Raw genomic sequence first — 21,071 nt, 5'->3', positions numbered from 1 at the left:
TCTCCATCTGTCCGTCAGTTTGAGGATGATTGGCAATACTGAGACGAAGTTCTGAACCAGCATGCTTGAAAAGTTCCTGCCATAAGTGACTGGTGAAGACAGGGTCACAATCTGAAATGATTGCGCCCGGTAGTCCATGCAGCTTGTAGATCTGGTTCATGTAGAGGAGGGCCAGCTTGGTTGAAGTGTAGGGATGCGCCAATGGCATGAAGTGCGTGAATTTGGTGCGCTTGTCCACAATCACCAGGAGACAATTGAATTTAGCAGATTGCGGCAGCCCGTCGATGAAGTCCATGGAGATCATTTACCATGGTGCAGTGGGGATGGGGAGAGGCTGAAGGAGTCCCGGAGAGGCTGCCTGGTCCGGTTTCGCTTGTTGGCAAATTGTGCAGCAGTGAATGTATTGATGAATGTGGATCTTCATCTTCGGCCGGGCGAACAGGCGTCTGATACGCCGATATGTTACTTGGATTCTGGAGTGACCCCCCATTGGGCTGTCGTGGAAAGCAGTGATGATGCGCTGCTGCAGCGTTGTCGAGCCCCCCAGCCAGATTCGTCTGCGGAACCGGAGCACCCCTTGGGTAAGAGAGAAATGACCCTTAGGATCTGCCCAGATCGCGAGTTGCTCCAAGAGCTTCTGTGCCTGCGGGTTGGAGTTGGAGTTGTAACTGGCCACTATATCATCCAGCCACGCTGGTGGACAGGAAGTGATTGCTGCTAGTGTCTCCGTTGGTTCAGCTCGAGACAGAGCATCTCCTGCATTGTTTTGCGACCCTTTCTTGTATCTGATGGAGTATTGGAGACCGAGCAACTTTGTGAAAGTCTTTTGCTGCTAGGGTGTCGAGAGCCGTTGTTCCTCTAAGTGAATCAAGGTTTTTTGGTCGGTAAAGATAGTGAATTCCTCATGCTGCAGATACGGACGCCTGAATTCCCCATGCTGCAGATACGGACGCCACTGGTCCACAACAACTATTACTGCGAGGTACTCTTTCTCGTACGTGGATAAACCCTGGTAGCGTGGCGCCAACGCTTTGCTCATGAATGCAATCGGATGCCCCCCTTGTTGTAGCACTGCTCCGCTCCCCTGATCATTGGCGTCCGTCTCGACACAGAACGGCTTGGTGAAGTCTGGCAATGCGAGAACTGGGGCTGTGATTAGCTGTGACTTAAGGAGTTGGAATGCTGTCTCTGTGTCCTGGATCCACACAAACGGTACCCCCTTTTTGAGGAGGTTGAAAAGGGGCCGCGCAATGACTCCAAAGTTGCGAACAAAGCGCCTGTAGTAGCCTGCGAGACCCAAGAAGCTGCGCACCGCCTTGACAGATGTTGGGGTTTTCCATTCAGAAACTGCCTTGATCTTGGTTGGGTCTGTGGCTACGCCTTACGCACTGACTACATGTCCCAGGTATAACAACTTGGACTGGCCGAAAGCACACTTGCTGAGCTTTACCTTCCAATGATCTCGGCGGAGTAGCTCTAGGACTTGCCGCAGGTGCTTGATGTGGTCGCGCAGTGTACGACTGAAGACCAAAATGTCATCGAAGAAGAGCAGAACGTAGTGGCGTAGGAGAGGGTGAAGGGTGTAGGTGACAGCGCTGTTGAATGTCGTAGGTCCCCGTGCAAGTCCGGAGGAGACCACTCTGAATTCATAATGCCCGGAGTGGGTGTGAAATGCCATCTTGAATTCCTCCCCCTTCGCGAGTCTGATCGCCAGCGCGCAAATCAAGCTTGGAGAACCAACAGGCGCCGTGCAGCTCATCCAGTAGATCTTCGATGACTGGTATCGGAAATTTTGCGATGCATGTGATGGCATTCAGATGGCAGTAGTCGACACAGAGCCTCCAAGTACCGTCTTTCTTCTTGACAAGGATGACTGGTGAAGCGAAGGGGCTGTTGCTTCTTTGTATAATCCATGTGCGCAACAATTCTGCCACTTGACGCTCGATCTCGTCTTTGTGCTCTGGTTTGTGGTGATACAGACGGATGTTGAATGGCTTTGCGCCTCGTATCAGAGGTATGTGATGATCACACTCGCGTCGTGGGGGCAATTCTGTTGGTTCTTCAAAAAGATCAGCAAATTCATCAATGACTTTTTGTACGACTTCTGGGGTGTCTGTGCCTTGCTCATTCTCCAGTTCAACTGTGTGCAACTGCACCATGTAAGCAACAACATTCTTGTTGCACAGCCCTTCTAGTTGTAGACTGTTGATGATCAAACAATCAGTCGACTTAGTCTCGTGCCCCTGAAGCGAGATTAATCCTTGAGCTGATGGCATCGCAATTGATTTGGCTTTCTAGTCCACTATCATTGGGCTATGCTCCTCGAGCCAGTCCGTTCCCAATATTGCATCGTACACCCCCAGGGATAGCACCTTAAAGTCTATGGTGAACTCGTGGCCTTGGGTATACCAGCTGCACTGAGGAATGATGGCCGAACACTTGAGTTCACCGCCGTCAGCTACCCGTACTCTGTAAGTTTTGCTCAAAGGCGAGACGCCTTCCAGGAACTTGGCCAGATCAGTGTTGACAAAAGATGTAGAACTCCCTGAGTTGACCAACATAAGCACTTCACGCCCCTGAATCCATGCCTGTAGCTGGAATGCTTTGGCTGAAACTCCTCTCGATATCGCTAAGCGGGATATAGCGATCACTGTTTCTTCTAGTTGCTCTGGTATTTCTGTTGTGCTGTCGATGCCGAAGAGCTCGAGTAATTCTTCGACGACGTGCAGTTGCACAGAGGTGGGGCACACATGATCGTGCCCCCACCGCTCGCCACACTTGAAACACAAGCCACGGGCATGCATGTAGTCTCGTAGCGTCTTGAGCTTGGTGGCGTCTGCCCGAGCTGCCTCCGTGCCCCGTCGATCGGTCACCCCTGCTGCTGCCACATTGGGGCGAGTCGGAGGCTGTGGGAGTGGCAGAGGTCCATTGACGCGGACCGATGTCTCTGGGGGCCGGAGCTGATGCTGGTGCAGAGGTTCGGTACGGCCGCCATCCACAACCTCTTCCTGGAGAAGGGCCAACGCGCAGGCTGTGTCCAGGTCAGGTGGGCGCTGGACTAGCACCACCACTCGGATGTCCGGCCGTAGCCCCTTGACGAAGCGTGTCAAGAAATAAAACGGATGAATTGTGTCAGAATATGAACTCAAATGGTTGATAATCAATTCAAATTTCTCTATGTGATCTGCTACTGTAGTTGCTTGCCGCACAGTATAAAACTGTCTAATCAGCATTTGATGCCGATCGCGGCCGAAGCGCGTGCAGAGCAACGCGGCAAACGATTCCCAATCATAATCAGAGAGCTTCTTCTAGATCGATTGGAGCCAAATCGATGCGGATCCAGAGAAGTTGAGTGCTGCCATAGGCACCCAAAAAGTGCGGTGTATGCCGAACATCTGAAAGTATTGTTCGCACAATGTTATCCACAAATTCGGGATCTCCCCAGCGAATTGTGGAAAGGTAATGGACGGATGGGCTTGCCCCAACCCTGTCAGCAGCTGGCTCGCGTGTGCGAATGGAGAAAGTGGTGCTGTAGGAGGGATGGGATCGGACGGACCGTTGGCCGGGAGTGGCGGCGGCGTGCGAAACGATGCCGCCGGCAACCCCCGTGTAATGTTGAAGACACCGTGGTCATTAGACCCGTGGATCGCCCTTCTCCGTTGGGAGCACCACTGTAGGTGTTGAAGACGATGAGGGACGCGCTTGCTGGAGCGCTGTGACGGCCGCGCCGAGATCCGCAACGCGCTTCTCCAGATCAGGCCGCCAGGCGACCAGATCATCGATTTTGGCTGTCTGGGCCTGGATTGCGGCGATGGAGGTGGAGTGAGCGGCCAGCGTGGAGTCCAGCCGATCGAGGAAGGCCTGGACGACGGATCCATGGTGACGAGGTCGCAGCGAGCTTGACGAAGCCGACGCGTCTCGATGAACTGGGCCATGATGGAGGCGGAAGGGAGGTGGAGTGGTCTCTGATACCAGATGATAGGATCTCTCTCGCGGATCTATTAAGCAGTGGCAATATTATCTGGAGTACAAGCTCGATTTGATTACAAGAATGGAGGAAGAACTAGGGTTCGGATAGAGGAAGTAGGTAGCCGCCGGGTTCGCCGTGACCCGCTGGATATCCCTCCTGGTTGTGGCTGTGGGGATAAGTAGTAGCACCGACTGGGCCTACTGGACCCAATCCGGCCCAGCCACCCTTTGGTTGAGCTTGGCCTGTCGACGAGGCCGGCCCGTGCTGGTGGATGGTGGGGCCGGCATGTCAGGGACAGGGAAGCTGACAAACTTGTTCCAGCACAGTACCATGCACCAAATCAGAAGGATCAATCAAGCATGAAGGACGTAGTGGAACCAGAGTGAAGATTGACACTGGAAATGCTATGGTCAGCACAGGACTCTACGATCTTCATGAAGAACCAGAGGGAGACACTGAGAAGGATGAGAACCGTACGTGATTTGGAAGCAGAAGCGGTAGCACTCTACCAGGAAGTGACCCAGGATGTTGTTGCTGTGTCCGTATATCCTGAGGGCGAAGATAAGGAGAACAGTCGGTTTGGGAATTCTACAACAACATTAAAGGAAAGAAACGAGTCAACACCTCTTCTATAGAATGCAACACACAGTTCAGCATCGTCTAGTACAGGAGTGCAGCCAACGCCGCACGATGGAAATGATGGATTTAGTGTTGTGGGAAGTGTTGGGAATGGTACGGGCAGCACAACAATCTGCAGTCTTAACTGTGAAGTTGTGATGTGCACGTACCAAGAATGCAACAATACATCCAAGGGAAGTACAAGGTATTGCAAGAACCACGACAGTGTTTAAAAGGGCTGCATGGTTCAAGGTTGTACAAATGCTGCACATGGAGGCACACCTCTATGCATTTGCCATAGTTCAAGAATGCACAAAAAGAGGGGCTGTGTTGTTAGAGGGAGCGTGTAGTAGCAGTCAAGGCCGCACAGACCATTGTGTGGAGCACGTTGACGGCAAGAGATGTAAATATGATGGTTGTGGGAAGGGTGCTCAAGGGAACACAGATTTTTGCATTACGCATGGTGGGGGAAGGCGATGCAAGTTTGAAGGATGCGGGAAAAGTGCACAAGGGCGAACTGATTATTGTACTCCCTCCATCCCAAAATTCTTGTCTTGGATTTATCTAGATACGGATGTATCTAACACATCCGTATGTAGACAAATTTAAGACAAGAATTTTGGGACGGAGGGAGTATCAAACATGGTGGCGGCCGACGCTGCATGGTTCTAGGATGTAACATGAGTGCAACATATGGGACTGATTTCTGCTCTATGCATAGAACAAATTTGCTGAGTGGCTATAATTCTGCCATGAAATGCTGCCAGCACCAGCGCCTGAACGTTGGGCCAAGGAGGCAGAGCCATCCAAAAGAAGAAACTCACACTCAGTGACTTGAGGGGAAAGGGCTCAAAAAAGGCAGAACACCGATGAATATGTTAACAACATTAGAAGCTTTAGTGATGTTGAGGTTTGAAATGTGTTAATTAAGTACTTTTGCGGTAATCAATTTTCATTTTTACTCATAAGAATCTTAAGTATTGTTTGCACATTTCCAGACGGTAGAGGAAAAGGGCAGAGTTTTGATTTGTCAGAATAATACGCTGAAGGCACAGTGAGTAATGAATTTTTAGCTTGTTATTAAGTTTTTTCTGCTCGCCGTTCTCTGGATTGCATAGGCCATGTCTGAAACGACAATCACTTTTAATAATATACTCCCTCTGTCCCATAATATAAGATATTTTTGCAAGCTAAACTAGCTTGCAATTGTCTTACATTGTGGGACGGAAAGAGTACTACATAAATATGAATTTACTAAGCAAATTTATTATAGCAGGTTTATTGTGTATCAGTCCTTTTGTTTAATGGATGTAGAGAACGTGTAGTTAGCAAAAAGAAGAAGAATTGTGACTTACCCTGGTCAATTGACGCACAATTGATATTTCGTGAAAAGGTGTATCTTCCTTTGTTTATTATGGTATTATAGTAATCTAAACAACAAAAAACCGTGCACATGCTTTCATTAATTAGTGACACACAAGCTGATATCGAACATATAAGCCACTCTAGGCAACCCGCCTTCTTGGGGCACCTGCGAGCGCTGGGCTTCATGGAACACACGATCTTTTTGTTGTGGTACAATTAACCTCGCTGTCAATCTTTTCACCGTTGCTTCATGTTTCACATTTATACTGCCTGCTAAAGTGGATGACTTGTGGACCTTATTAGGTGCGGGGTCACGAAATAAGATGATTTTTCTTCTGTTTTGTGTACACTTCGTCGGGAAACCTAGACTCCCAGCGGTAAAAGGCGAGTGCCAGTGAAAATGACGCATCCTCCTCGCTCAATCCACTCCTTCCTTCCCGCCACCGCTGCCTCCTCTCTCTCCTTCCACGATGCCAAGCCCCCGTCCCTCGTCCAACCTCGGTGCCGGCGGTGCTCTCTTCTATGCGCCGCCCACCATCGCGGAGTCCTTTGTGCTGGCTTTCACGAGCTGGGTTGCTGCCCCCTCTCCTCCGGTGCTCTGCCTCAACCTCTCCATGAAAATGGTGGAAGGCAGCGGCCTAGCGCCTCCTTGGAACACCTCCCTGTGTATGTTCCTTCTCTTGATTCCTTCCTCCCTCACAATTAGGATCTGGGCATGTGGTTTTTATGGTGGATATGAAAGATGGAGGATGAGCAGGACGGAGGTGGGGGGAGGACCGTGATGCCAGAGTATCCAGGATGCACATCTACAGCCTCGCCATCTTCTTCTCCTCAGTTTTTACCTCTTGATCCCCCAGTTCTCTGGTAATCTGATTTTATTTTCTTGATTTTTCTGAACACAATGCAGATCTGAAAAAGAAGAGAAGAGGAAGAATCTTGAGGAAGATTTTGGTGAATAACAAGGTGAATTCTCTTTCTAACAAAGTCAGGTTTGTTCCCGCTTTTTGATGTTATTGTTTATTTTATTTTGCTTATGTTCCAGTGACCTATGTTCTATACTGAATCCATCTTTTCTAAGAAAGAAAGAATTGGGGGATAGGAAGTCTTATTCAGTTGAATGTTCGGCCTGTTTATAACTTCTTTATTTCACCGTTTGAAGACTGAAACCGGAATTACATCTGCAGATCTTGTTTCTTGTCCTCTTGGATGGCTATTGTTGCAAAAACTGAGCGGCGGTTTTTGTAACACGCAGCAGTAGTGGCTGCATTGAACAAGAGATCTGTTTTTACATGGATGTTCTCATTCAAATGCCAAAGAATGCAAAAACAACAAGAAGAAAAAAGGCTCACTCCACTTCGTGTTAAAGCTACTTCTACATAAATGGAATTGGATTTTAGTGATCCATCTTGGAAGCAGAAGTTTCAGGAAGACTGGAATGATCGTTTTAATTTGCCACATATTTCAGATACATATGACTTGAAACCAAGGCCAACTACATTCTCACTCAAGAAAACGAGGTTCTGTGCACCCTCTCTCCTTTGTCATCTTTGTATTAGTTATGCAGCATTTCTTATCCAACTCTATCTATTATCACCTACGGATATGTGGAATGATTACGTGGACAATGATCTGAAAATTCAGCATGATACCGGAAGACTCAGCTGCTAATTTGATATTTCACATGTCATGGCGTTACAGTCATCATTAACCTGGGTGAGATCGATTACTCCTCATGTACAGACGATATGAAGATATGTTGTTGTAGTCTTTAAGACATTGGCAATCAGCAGGCATCATTGCAAAGCTTTGATGTTAACTTTCGTAATAATATGGTATTTAAACAATGAATAATACTCCCTCTGTTCCAAAATAGATGACTCAACTTTATATTAATTTTAGTACAAAGTTAGTACGAAGTTGGGTCATCTATTTTGGAACGGAGGGATGTAAATATCATGTCAAATCTACTACTATTATTCTCATAGGGTGAATCTAAATACTTCTGTGTAGTGGCATGTCGGATGAGCCCCCGCTCCGCTCCGCTCCCCTCCCAGCCCTCCCGCCGCCGTCCAGCCCTCGCTGGCGGCCCTCCCCTCCCAGCCCTCTGCCCCAGCCATGCCCTCCTCCCGGCGCTATGGCCTCTAGCAACGCCGACGGGGGCGCGCGCCACCGACACCGACTCCTCCGGTCGGCGCTCCTACCGCGACGTGGCCTGCAGCTCCACCCCTGCACTGCCGCTCCTCCAGCTACAGTCCGCCCAAGCCCCGGCCCAGCGCGTGCCCGCCTCCTCCCGCCTCGGCCCCCGCTTGGAGGTCCACCGCGTCGAGCGCGTGGAGGCGGAGGCGCCGGACGAGGGCGGCGCCTGGCTGCGACCGAGGGGCAGGGGTCGGCGCCGCCGCACCCAACGCACTGAGGCTCCCGCGCCTCGCTCTCGCTGCAGTCCCACGCCAGAGGAAGAGGCCGGCCTCTGCTTCCGCTGCCTCTACCCGGGCCACCACGTCCGTGACTGCATGAACAAGGTCAGGTGCAGACACTGCCTCCTCTCCGGCGACATCTCCCGGGAATGCACGCCTGAGCGCAGAGCTAGGGACCGCGCGTTGCAGTAGGCCTCGCTTCAGCCGCGGCGCCACGCCACTCCGCCGCCGCCCCCTCCTCCGCCCATGCGCGCCACGCCAACGGCTGTGCAAACCGCTGATCCCCCGAGTCCAGTTCGCGTCATCCTCTCTCAGTCTATGGAGATGGAGAAGGCGGAGGAAGTGCTGCGGTGCGGGATGGTCGCCTCCATCACGGGCACCAGGCCCGTGGTCACCACGGACGAGGTTGCGGATACGCTGTACACCACTCTCGAGTTGCGCCCCGGGGACTTCACGATCCACATCCACCATCCCGAGGATTTCCTCATCATCTGCAACACGCAGCCATCAAGAACAGGATCTGCGGCGACCACTTCATCAACGGCCCCAACTTCGCGCTCTCCCTCCGCCCTTGGAGTAAGCTTGCCCACGCCGGCTGTGACAGGTTCGAGCAACGCGTCGAGCTTGAGCTCCGCGGCATCCCTACCCAGGCGTGGCTCCTATCCAGGCTGAGCACCTCCTTGGCTCGAGCTGTTGGGTGGAGCGCCTCCACCCCGAAACGAGGTCGCATCCGCTGCCAAGCCATCTTCGAGATCGTTGAGCTCGTCTCGGCGCGCGTCCCGTCCGAGGCCCCCTCCGTCCGTACGCTGACCTACCCGGTCTCTATCCGGCTTGTCAGCGCGGACGTCGAGCGGTTGCCGCCGCCACCGGACCCCGTGCAGACGCCGGCGACCATGGAGGCGCCGAGGATGGCCACGGCCACCCCGACGCAACGCTCGACGCGGCCCCGCTCGTCGCCGTGGCCGCAAGCGTCGTCGCCACAATGCCGCTTCGCCAACCACTGGGCGCACCCATGGCAGAGCTTTCGATGCCCTCACCTGGTCCACCGTTGCCGGCTCCCGCCGCGGACGGGGTGGCCAACGCCACTGGTTGGTGCTCGGCGGATACCCGCCAGCATATGGCGCCGCCGCGTCAAGATCCAACCGCCAGCGCCACGAGGATGTCACCCTGGCCTGCGCAAGCCGGGGCCCGCCGACAACGTCGTCGTCACTCGAAAATGCGTCTGCCAATAAAGAAGCCGACTGCCTGATCCTGCCACGGGTGACCCCTCCGTGGACCCCGCCACGATAGATCCCCCTCCCAACCCACTGTCGCCCCCTGCGCAAGTGGATGCCCACGCCCTGTTGACGCCTGTCCCGGCTGGCCCTCTGATTCGTCCGACTCTGGATCCAGCGCTGCCAAGTGAGGTCCCCGTCCCCGACAAGCTGCCCCTCGCGCGAACGGCACCCGAGGTGGATCCCTTGTCGGTGCAAACTTTGCCCCTACCCATCGATGGGACAGGCTGCGTCCGCCCTGTACACCTGCCGCCACAGCCCAACAGTGACGATCGCGGTGGCGTTGGAGCCATGGCACCGTCCCCGTTCGAATCTCAAACCGTTTCTGGCATGGCGCTAGCTTTTTTTTTTTTGAGAATCTCACAAAGCTTTATTACTGAATCATAATGTTCATAGGTACAAAAAGAAGATCGCCGGGTTGTCCTAGCCAAGTGTGTCGGCCAAACCCTAAAGATAACGCATGCTTTGCGAGATTATGGGCCTCCGTATTGGAGGTCCTATACTCATGAGTAAACGAACATGAAATAAAGGTAGTTGCTCTAGTCTTGATTTCCTCGACAATGGCTCCAAATTCTGCTGAGCTTCCCTATCTGATTGCATCTACCACCACCTTGCAATCGGAGGCAACAAGTAAATGGTTGATATAGAGATCTTCTGAAAGTGCTAATGCCTCCCGAACAGCTAGTGCTTCTAGCACTTGGGGGTTGTGCAGTCCTCTGAAAACGAGAACTGACGCTCCCATGAACAAGCCTCTCTCATCCCTGCAAACCACACCAACTGCGCCAAACGTACCTGGGCGTGACACGGCCGCGTCCACATTGAGTTTGTAGTAATCTGTTGGTGGTGGAATCCACGTACGGGGTCGTGGTACTGCTATCCCATGTGCTTCCTCCTTCTTCTTCAAAAACTCTATGTCTGATAAGTAAGCTTTGATGAAGTTGTCAGTGGCAAACGGAGTCTGGTATATATCCTCATGTATAGCTTTCCGTCTTGCACTCCAAATCGCCCATAAAGTAACAATCATCAACTGAAATTGCTCCGGTGGAAGAGAGTCATTCATGGCAAAGAGCCACAGCCGTGCGTCAGGTTCTGAGGTTGCCCACATGTGCTCGACCATCTCAGCTTCTGAAAGTGCCCACACACACCTAGACACATTACACTCCAGCAAAGAATGCCGCCAGCTATCCTGCCCTCCGCATAGGGAGCAAGCACTCGTAGTGGCCATATGACGATGGTTTAGGACATCTCCCGTAGGGAGTGAGTGTTGCGCCAATCGCCAAGTGAAAAAGCGCAGTTTCGGTGGCACTGACATGTTCCATAGCGAGTTCCACCCCCTCATCTCATGTTCAGAGTTGGAAGGATCCTCCCTTTCCTCCAGCCATGCCTCGCGCCCAATCTTGATCTTGACAATCATCTTATAAGCTGACCGTACAGAAAAACGCCCCCTTGGATCATCATTCCATGCCCAGAAATCGTCCACACGCCGTGTACAGAGCGGTATTTGCAAGATCGCCTCCACATCAATGGGTATGAACACCTGTCTAAGCAAGTCCTCTCGCCACGCAGCTCTAGTGTGGTCGATCAGATCAGAAACCAGTTGCGGTGGGTCAGCAACTAAGGAGGCCACCGGCTTCATCATTCCGTCCCTTGGGATCCAACTATGTTGCCATATGTTCGTGGTAGTTCCATCACCAATACGCCGGATAGCTCCTTGGGTGATAATATCTCTCCCATCAAGTATAGATCGCCACACCTGAGAAGGATGTGGACCTAGTTGAGCTTCAAGGACTGTACATTGTGGAAAATATGATGCTTTAAGGATTTGTGCACTAAGAGAGGAGGGATCATTCAATAATCTCCAAATTTGCCGAGACAAAAGTGCCAAGTTGAAGATTTCTATATCCCGAAAGCCAAGTCCTCCCAAACTTTTCGGTCGGGTCATCAAATCCCAAGCTACCCAACATGGTTTCCTCTTGCCTCTCTTGCTCCCCCACCAAAATTGACGAATGAGTGACGTAATGCTTCCACAAAGGCCTCGAGGTAATCTGAAGCAAGACATCGAAAAAACTAGTAAAGCTTGAGCCACAGATTTTATGAGAACCTCCTTTCCTGCCACTGATAAAAATTTCTCCATCCATCCCTTTATCCTTTCCCAAACTCTGTCTCGTAAATATTTGAAGGTGCCATTTTTGGACTGTCCAACATCGGTCGGCAGACCCAAATACTTTTCACTCAAAGACTCATTCTGCACATTAAGTATATTCTTTATCTCCACCCTGAGGGTCTCCGGGCATCCCTTACTGAAAAATATGGACGATTTATCATAGTTTACCCTTTGGCCCGAAGCCAAGCAATATGCATCAAGTAGGTTTGAAACCTCATTTGCCCCCTGGACACTAGACTTGAAAAGCAGCAGGCTGTCATCTGCAAACAAAAGGTGGTTCACTACCGGAGCCGTGGGCGCCACCTTTATGCCACCGAGCACTAATGACTGAGAACTGTGTTTTAAAAGGCACGAAAGGCCCTCCGCTGCAATCAAGAATAAGTAAGGGGAAATAGGATCTCCCTGCCTGATACCCCTGGAAGGTGAGAAGCTCTCTAATCTTTCTCCATTAAACAAGACCGAGAATGAAACAGAAGTGATCATGCTCATAACTGTATGGATCCAATCTGGTGCAAAGCCAAGCTTAACCATAATTGCCTTTAGATAAGGCCACTCTAGTCTGTCATATGCCTTCATCATATCAAGCTTAAGTGCACAAAAGCTGTTTGTCTTGGATCTGTTTCTCTTCATGAAGTGCAAACATTCATACGCACAAATAATATTATCCGTGATCAACCTCCCGGGAACAAAGGCTGATTGCTCCTTTGAGATAATATCTGGCAATATCAACTTCAATCTATTCGACACCACTTTAGAAGCTATTTTATAAATCACATTGCAAAGGCTGATAGGCCTAAACTGGCATGGCGCTAGCTACACCTGTGTTGCATGGCGAGGAAATTGTCGCCACTGGGCCGGGCCATGCACGCACTCCAAATCTGGGCCGCGACCTCCATGGGCCCAGCAGGTTTACCGCCCAGGATGCCCAGCCTGCGTCACCCACAAGGCCAGACCTTGAGGCCGTGCAACCTCATGCGGAGCAGCACTTGAAGGAAAACCGCTCGTCTCCGGCGAACTCCCTGCGATCGAGCGCACATCGCTTCGCCTCTCCACCTATCACTTTTGCCGCTCCAGGGCACGAGGAGCCACTTGGACTCTAGGGGAGTTCCTGACGGCGGCCATTGGACACTTGAGCTCGGTTCTCCCCACTCCCGGCAAACATGCTCACCGGCAGCCGTTGAACTTCACCCCCCGACGCGGCCGCTCTGCATCATTGGCGGCGAACCAAGCTGCTGCACCACCCATGGTCGAGCGCCAGGCGCAAGTCCAGGTGTTGCGCACCCTTGGGATCGTTGGCACCAACCAGAAGATCATCGCCACAGAAATGAAGGCCTATGATGACGTGTTTGCAACATCGATCCCACTTGCCGTGCTCTCTGCCATTGCGGCATTGGTTGATCGCGAACTCCCCGTCGACTCGGCACCCGCGCACGCCATTGCGACGCCTCTGGGGGCGCGATCACGGTCCAGCCTTGCGCTCGGACCCCCCGTCGACCTTGTGCTCATGGATCACAACCTCAAGATTGCGATATGGAATGTGCGAGGCCTCAATGCATGCGCTAGACGCACCACTGTCCGCTCACTGATCATGTCTAGTGGCGCCACCATTGTCTGTATTCAAGAAACTAAAATGGCTTTGATTTGCTCGTCGGTTGTCCTTGAGGCGCTCGGTTCTGAGTTTGACGAGTATGTGTACCTGCCGGCGATAGGCACTTGCGGAGGCATACTGCTGGCATGGTAAAGCAGGGAGGTGACAATCACCAACCTCGAGCTCACCGCCAACACACTGTCTGCCAAGGTGGCCACCCCCTGGAGCCAGCACGCGCCATGGTGGATTACGGTTGTCTATGGACCTCAATCCGAAGCCGACAAGATTGCCTTTCTCCAGAAGCTTCTCGATCTGCGCATTGTTTGCCCGGGCCCGTGGATGCTCTGTGGTGACTTCAACCTCATATACCGGGACGAGGATAAGAACAACGGGAACGTGGACAGGCGCATGATAGGACGGTTCCGGCGTCTCCTCAATGACCTGGCGCTCAAGGAGGTGTACCTAAGTGGCCGCCGGTACACATGGTCCAGCGAGCGATCACCCCGAGGTACTGGCCTCCGTCGTGTCGGACCACAGCCCCCTCCTGGACTGCTCCCCAATTCCGCCCAGTCGTTGCCGCTTCCACTTCGAGGATTATTGGGTTCGGTTGCCAGGATTCCAGGAGGTAGTTGCAGCGGCTTGGCACTCCGTCAGCTCCGCTGACCCCTTCGAGCGACTCATGCTACGCCTGCAAGCCACTGCACGTAAGCTGACTGGCTGGAATGCTCGCACTGTTGGCAACGTGCGCCACAAGATGGCCCTTTCCCGCGAGCTGCTGCTCTGCTTCGACACCGCGCATGAGAGTCAGCATCTCTCCGGGCATGAGGATTGGCTTCGCCATCAAATCAAAACCTCCTACATGGGACTGGCATCGCTTGAGCGCACCATCGCACGTCAACGAGCGCGCATCGCCTCCCTCCAGGACGGGGATGCAAACACTTCCTTCTTCCACCGCCAGTGCTCTTACCGCCGCCAGAAGAACATGATCCATAGCCTGGTCGTTGATGGACAGGCCCTTACCGGCCACGACGACATGACCGCAGCCACTTTCGCGCACTTCGACGACCTCCTGGGCACCGCTACCCATCGCGAGTGCACGCTCAACCTCGCGCAGCTCATCGAGCCCACTGACGACCTCCTCGAGCTTGACGCGCCCTTCACCGACGATGAAATCTTGGAATGCCATCAAGCGGCTACCGGCGCGCAAGGCCCCGGGGCCGGACGGCTTTACCACCGAGTTCCTCCGCGCCTGCTGGCCCATCGCCAAGGATGATTTCGCCGCCGTCTTTCAGCAGCTCTACGACTTGCGTGGCCGCGGATTCTCACGCCTAAATGAAGCCCTCCTATCATTGCTGCCAAAGCACGCCGATGCGCGCGGTCTGCGAGTCTACAGACCGATCAGCTCATTCACTTGGTGGTCAAGATCTTCGCCAAGGTGTTGTCGCTCCGCCTTGCGCCAAAGCTTGACTCGCTCGTCAACAACAACCAGAACGCCTTCATCTCCGGCCGCAGTTTGCACGACAATTTTGTCCTTGTTCGGCAGTCCGCACACTTGCTGCACCAGCTCGGGGCGCCGCATATCCTCCTCAAGCTTGACCTTGCTCGCACCTTCGACTCGCTTTCATGGCCATTTCTCTTCGAGGTGCTGCGACAGTACGACTTCGAAGACAGATCCTTGGAGTGGCTCGCGATCTTGCTGTCTTCTGCTAGCACGAAGGTGCTGCTCAACGGGAGTCCTGGCCCCCCAATTTGGCATCGCCAGGGCCTACGCCAAGGTGACCCCATCTCACCTCAGTTGTTCGTCCTCGCCGTGGACACTCTTGGGCGCCAATTCAAGCGAGTTGCGGACATGGGAATCCTACAGATTGCATCCCACAAGGTCCATCCGGCCAATCTCGCTATATGCGGACGACGTCGTCCTATTCTGCCATCCCAACTCTAATGACATTGAAGCTGTCAAGGCCATCCTGCACTTGTTCGGCCGGGCCTTTGGATTGCATGTGAACTACGCCAAGAGCTCAGCCACGCTCATTCGTTGCAAGGCCGACAAGGCTGCCCCAGCCGTCCAGCTCCTGGGTTGCCCAATCGTCGAGTTCCCCCTCACCTACCTAGGCATCCCCCTTACCATCCGACACCCTACTGTTGCCCAGCTGCTACCCCTCGTCGACAGGGTGGCCAGGAGCCTCCCCTCTTGGAAGGCATGGCTGATGAACCGAGCCGGCCGCCTCGCCCTAGTGAAATCGGTCCTAGGCGCGATTCCGCTCCACCAGTTGCTTGTGCTTGCCCCTCCAAAGAAGACTCTCAGGCTGCTCGAAAAAGTCCAGTGCGGCTTCCTTTGGGCTGGCCGCGCCGAAGCCAACGGAGGACACTGCCATGTCAATTGGCGCCATGTCGCCCGCCCATTGTCCATGGGTGGGCTAGGAGTCCACGATCTGGAGCGCACGGGCCTATCGCTTCGTGTTCGATGGCTTTGGTTCAGCTGCACCGACGAACGTCGCGCTTGGAATGGCTTGGACCTGCAGTTTTCCACTGAGGAGCGTGCATTTTTCTTTGCTAGCACCTACACCGTCAAACCACGAAGTTCTGGGAGGACAGATGGATTGAAGGATGCTTCGTTCGTGAAATCGCGCCGCTTCTGCACTCATGCATCCCCAGAAGGCGAAGGAAAGCTACGACGGTGGCCGACGGCTTGCCGGGACACCTCTGGGCGCGGGACATCCATGGAGTTGTGGACATTCACGAAATCAGCCAGTATATCTTACTCTGGCGCCTGATTGAGGGCACGACGCTCTCAGACATGCCAGACCAGCTCGTGTGGAAGTGGACCGCGTCGGGCACCTACACCGCCAAATCTGCCTACATCGCTTCCTTCCACGGTTCGACGACCTGCAACAACTGGAAGCTCGCATGGAAGAGTTGGGCACTACCCGGAGTGAAATTCTTCCTCTGGCTTGTCAGCTTGGATCGATGCTGGACGGTGGACCGCCTCGCCCGGCATGGACTGCAACACCACAACAGCTGCCCCCTTTGCAGCCAGGAGCCTGAAACATTGCGCCATCTCCTCCTTGGGTGCCCCTTCTCGAGGCACGTCTGGTTCGAGATCCTCGCTTGGATGCGCATGACTTGCAGGCCCCCGAACAATGAGGCTACCCTCTTTGATTGGTGGCATGATGCCCGGCAAGTCACGCCCAAGGCGATGCGCAAAGGGCTGGCATCCGTGACACTTCTTACATCCTGGATGATCTGGAAGCACCGAAACGATTGCATCTTCAACGACGCGCGCCCATCCATCCGAACGCTGGTTCACGGCATCAAGGAGGAGGCCAAACTTTGGGCTGTGGCAGGCGCTGCTGGACTTAGAGTAGTCTTGCCTCCGACCTGGGATGTGCATTAGCTCATGTCCCCAGACTGTAATTCGCCTCCTAGGAGGGCTGTAACATAAAACACTCTCTCTTTTCAATACAATGAAACGCAAAGGTCTTTTGCAAAAAATACTTTTGTGTATCTTAGTCATGAAAGTTCAAACTGTCTGCTGCATGTACTTTAAACATCAATTTTGTATTGGAGTAGTCATGTTCCTTAGAGACATGGTCATACAGGTAAATGTGCTATTTTTGGTACCTAACAAATAGTACATGCATGTATCTACAGAAGTATGCATAAAACCCTGTTGTCATGTTTTTTATCATCCGAACTGGGCTCTAAAAGATTAAATAGTCAAATTTTGTTTCATATTTGCTGTTTGTTTGCATGTATTTTGTTGAGCTTTTTGCTGATCTGAATTATGAAAAATTCTTGGTTAACATCTTGGCATTGTACAACACATTCTTTGTCTTAGCAGAGTAGGAATGCATATAGTGGGATAGTTATTTATATAGTTATTTATTAGTATGGTACTAAAGACACCACATTTCATTTGTCGCTTTTATCTATCACTGTAGTTTTATTGCCATATGAGTTGGTTAATTCATGCATATATATAAATGAAAAAAAGCGAACCTGAATCGCAACTTTTTCAATCCACTTTGCTCTGTGATGCTGAACGCAAGGGACTACTAGCTGTTGTGTATCATTGTCTCCTTTTATGTTTTAGTTGAATCTCCCGTTTCTCTTCAAGCCTATGAAGCAGCAAAACTACCTGTTGTGTATCATTGTCTCCTTTTATGTTTTAGTTGAATCTCCCGTTTCTCTTCAAGCCTATGAAGCAGCAAAACTACCTGCGCAATTTAGCAGGATGTGGCTGATACATACAGAGTTAGCTGAATCTCCCATTTCTCTTCGAGCCTATGAAGCAGCAAAACTACCTACGCTATTTAGCAGGATGTGACTGATACATACAGAGTGGCTTTACTTAGGTATGGAGTTACTACTATTTGTTTTGGTATAAAACTGCTGTACGGCAGTATTTATATATTTATTGACCATTGTTAGGAGCTAGGGTTCTGCCGGGTCTAGGCCGTAGCTTGTAGGGGAAGGAGGGAGTGGGGCGCGGGTGAGCACGTGGCCGCCGGCGGCTGGGCGCCGTCGTGCGCGTGGAGAAGGCGGCGGCGGTGAGAGGAGGCGGCTAGGGTTTAGGGTTCCGGCTCCTCTGGGAGCCAGGCAATAGAATTGTCTTATTGCTTAATCTGAAAAGGAGTCTTACAGCTTGTTTATATAGCCATGAAAATAAGATAACTTGTGGGCTAAGCCCCTAACTAAACCTGCCCGGTGGGCCTCCTACGGGTATAAGTTATCCCGGTCATAACATCTCTCCCCGCCTGCGCAAACGGCTCGTCCTCGAGCTGGAAGTCTGGGTAGTGTTGGCGGAACTCGTCGCTCTGCTCCCAAGTAACCTCCTCCTCCGGAAGGCCAGCCCACTGGATCAACACGTACCACACGCCGCGACGTAGCTGGGCCTGCAACACCTTCTCCTCCGGAAGGCCAGCCCACTGGATCAACACGTACCACACGCCGCGACGTAGCTGGGCCTGCAACACCTTCTCGGGTCCCAGAAGGAGGCGCCCGTCGGAGGTCGGAGGAAATGCGGGGGTGGCCGCCGGGGGTTCCCCACGGAAGGGCTTCAGCAGCCTCACATGAAGACGTCGTGGATGCAAGCACCGGTCGGAAGCTGAAGGCAGTAGGCCACCTTAACGATGCGCTTCAAGATGGCAAAGGGCCCGGCGTAGCGAGGGCCCAGCTTGCGCTTCGCGCTTGGGTCCAGGGACTGCGTAGAGCGGTGAAGAATACGCAGCCACACCCAATCGCCCACCACGAACTCCGCCTCGCGATGGTGGCCGTCGTAGTAGTGCTTGGCCAGCTGCTGGGCCTGAATGAGGCGCTGCCGGACCTTTGCAAGCATCTCGTCGCGGCTACGAAGAACATCTCCCGCCGCCTCCGTCCGAGCCGTCGCCGGGTCAACCGGCAGGATGGGCGGAGGGGGGTGGTCGTAGACCACCTCAAACGGCGTGGCGCGCAGGGCGGAGTGATAGGAGGTGTTGTAGCAGTACTCCGCCCACGCGAGCCAATCCACCCAAGCGCGAGGACGATCACCTGTGACACAACGCAAGTACATGGCAATCACCTTGTTGACGACCTTGGATTGGCCGTCCGTCTGAGGATGGAAGGCCGTGCTCAGGCGGAGCTTCATGCCCGCCAACCGGAAGAGATCGCGCCAGACATGCCCCGTGAACACCAGGTCCCGATCGCTGATGATCGAAGCGGGAAATCCATGGAGGCGGACGATGTCGTCGAAGAAAGCACGGGCCACGGACGCGGCAGTGTAGGGATGGCCGAGTGCGATGAAGTGAGCATACTTGGAGAAGCGGTCGACCACCGTGAGGATGACGGACTTGCCGCCCACCTTGGGGAGGCCCTCGATGAAGTCCATGGAGATATCCGCCCAGACCTGAGACGACACCTCCAAGGGCTTTAGCAGACCAGCCGGCCGAAGTGTCTCCATCTTGTTGCGCTGGCACGTCTCGCAAGACCGCACCCAGTCCCGGACCAGGGCCCGATCACCGGGGATACAGAAGTCGGCGGGAGATGATGTAGGGTTTTCTGCACACCCTCGTGGCCAGCCGAGTGGGCCAGCAGCAGAACCTGATGACGGATGTCGTCGTGGGTCGGCACGAAGATACGGCGCCCATGCAGGAGGAGGCCATCAGTGAGGCGCCACGGCTCCTCCAGGTCGCCTGCAACAAGCCGCTGCTGAAGGAGCAGAGCGTCCGACGGCGCGGCGGTGGCCCGTCGGATGTCGTCGAAGAGGGCGAAAGAGGGCCCCGTGCGGATGCATAGCACCGCCCCCTCGGTCGCCGACGGTGGGGTCGTGGTTCGCGTCGCGGCGAGACAGGGCGTCAGCCATAGTGTTAAGGTGCCCCGGATCGACAGTGAAGTCAAAGCCAAAGAGCTTGCTGATCCGCTGATGTTGCGTCACGGTAGAAAGCCTCTGGTCCAATAAGAACTTAAGGCTGTAGTGATCCGTGCGAATCCGAAACGAGCGGCCCCGAAGATAGGGCCGCCAATGACGCATAGCCTGCACCAAGCCAATGAGCTCCCGCTCATAAGCCGCGAGCTTAAGATGGCGCGCGGCGAATGGCCTGCTGAAGAAGGCGAGAGGGCCATCGCCCTGATGAAGGACAGTGCCGAACCCCGCACCTGAGGCGTTGCAGTCCACCACAAACGGGCGGTCGAAATCCGGCATCTGAAGAACGGGGCCTGTCGTGAGGGCCCCCCTTGAGGGCCTCGAACGCCGCCGTCGCCTCCTCATCCCAGGCAAAGGCGTCGCGGCGCAGCAGGCGCGTGAGCGGTGACGCGATGAGGCCGAACTCCCGGATAAATTTCTGGTAGTACCCCGCGAGGCCCAGGAAGCCGTGAAGAGCCCGCGGTGAGTGAGGTGTCGGCCAGGCCACAACGGCCGCCACCTTGTCGGCGTCCATAGCAACCCCCTCGGCCGAGATGACGTGGCCGAGGTAGGCTACTGAAGGCGTCCCGAACGAGCACTTCGAGCGCTTAAGATGAAGATGGTGCGCCCGAAGCTCGTTGAAGACGATGGCGACGTGCTGAAGGTGCTCTGCCCACGAGGCGCTGTAGATAAGAATGTCATAAAAGAAAACGAGCACAAACCGACGCAAGTAGGAGCGGAGGACGTCGTTCATCAGAGCCTGGAAGGTCGCCGGGGCGTCGGAGAGGCCAAAAGTCATCACCAACTCGAAGTGGCCATGATGAGTCCGAAACGCCGTCTTGGCAACATCGTCCTGGTGCATTTGGACCTGGCTACACCAACAAGAGGTTGAGCTTGGTGAAGAAACGCGCCCCATGGAGCTCGTCCAGGAGCTCGTCGACCACCGGAATAGGAAACTTGTCCTTGAGCGTCAGGGCATTAAGAGCGCGGTAGTCGATGCAGAAGCGCCACGTGTCGTCCGACTTGCGGACGAGGAGGACCGGCGCCGAAAATGGCGACGTGGACATCCGGATGATGCCCAAGGCGAGCATGAGCATGCACTGCCGCTCCAGCTCGTCCTTCTGCAGCTGGGGATAGCGGTAGGGGCGCACTACAACCGGCGCCGTGCCCGGCAGGAGATGAATGCGGTGATCATACACCCGGGCTGGCGGAAGGCCCTGAAGCTCGTCGAAGAGGTCGCGGTGCTGCTACAGGAGGTGATCCAGCAAGGGATGCTCGAGCTCGGTGGCGGCCGCGGCC

General features: G+C 53.8%; 1 pseudogene; it reads left to right on the top strand.

The window, feature by feature from the left end:
• The first annotated feature begins 4,746 nt into the window (after positions 1 to 4,746).
• Positions 4,747 to 5,426, top strand: LOC123090057 (probable WRKY transcription factor 19; annotated as a pseudogene).
• The last annotated feature ends 15,645 nt before the right edge of the window (positions 5,427 to 21,071 follow it).

Source organism: Triticum aestivum, chromosome 4B (genome assembly GCF_018294505.1).
Source record: "Triticum aestivum cultivar Chinese Spring chromosome 4B, IWGSC CS RefSeq v2.1, whole genome shotgun sequence".
NCBI classification, from domain to species: Eukaryota; Viridiplantae; Streptophyta; class Magnoliopsida; order Poales; family Poaceae; genus Triticum; species Triticum aestivum.
This window is presented reverse-complemented; position numbering and strand designations above follow the sequence as displayed.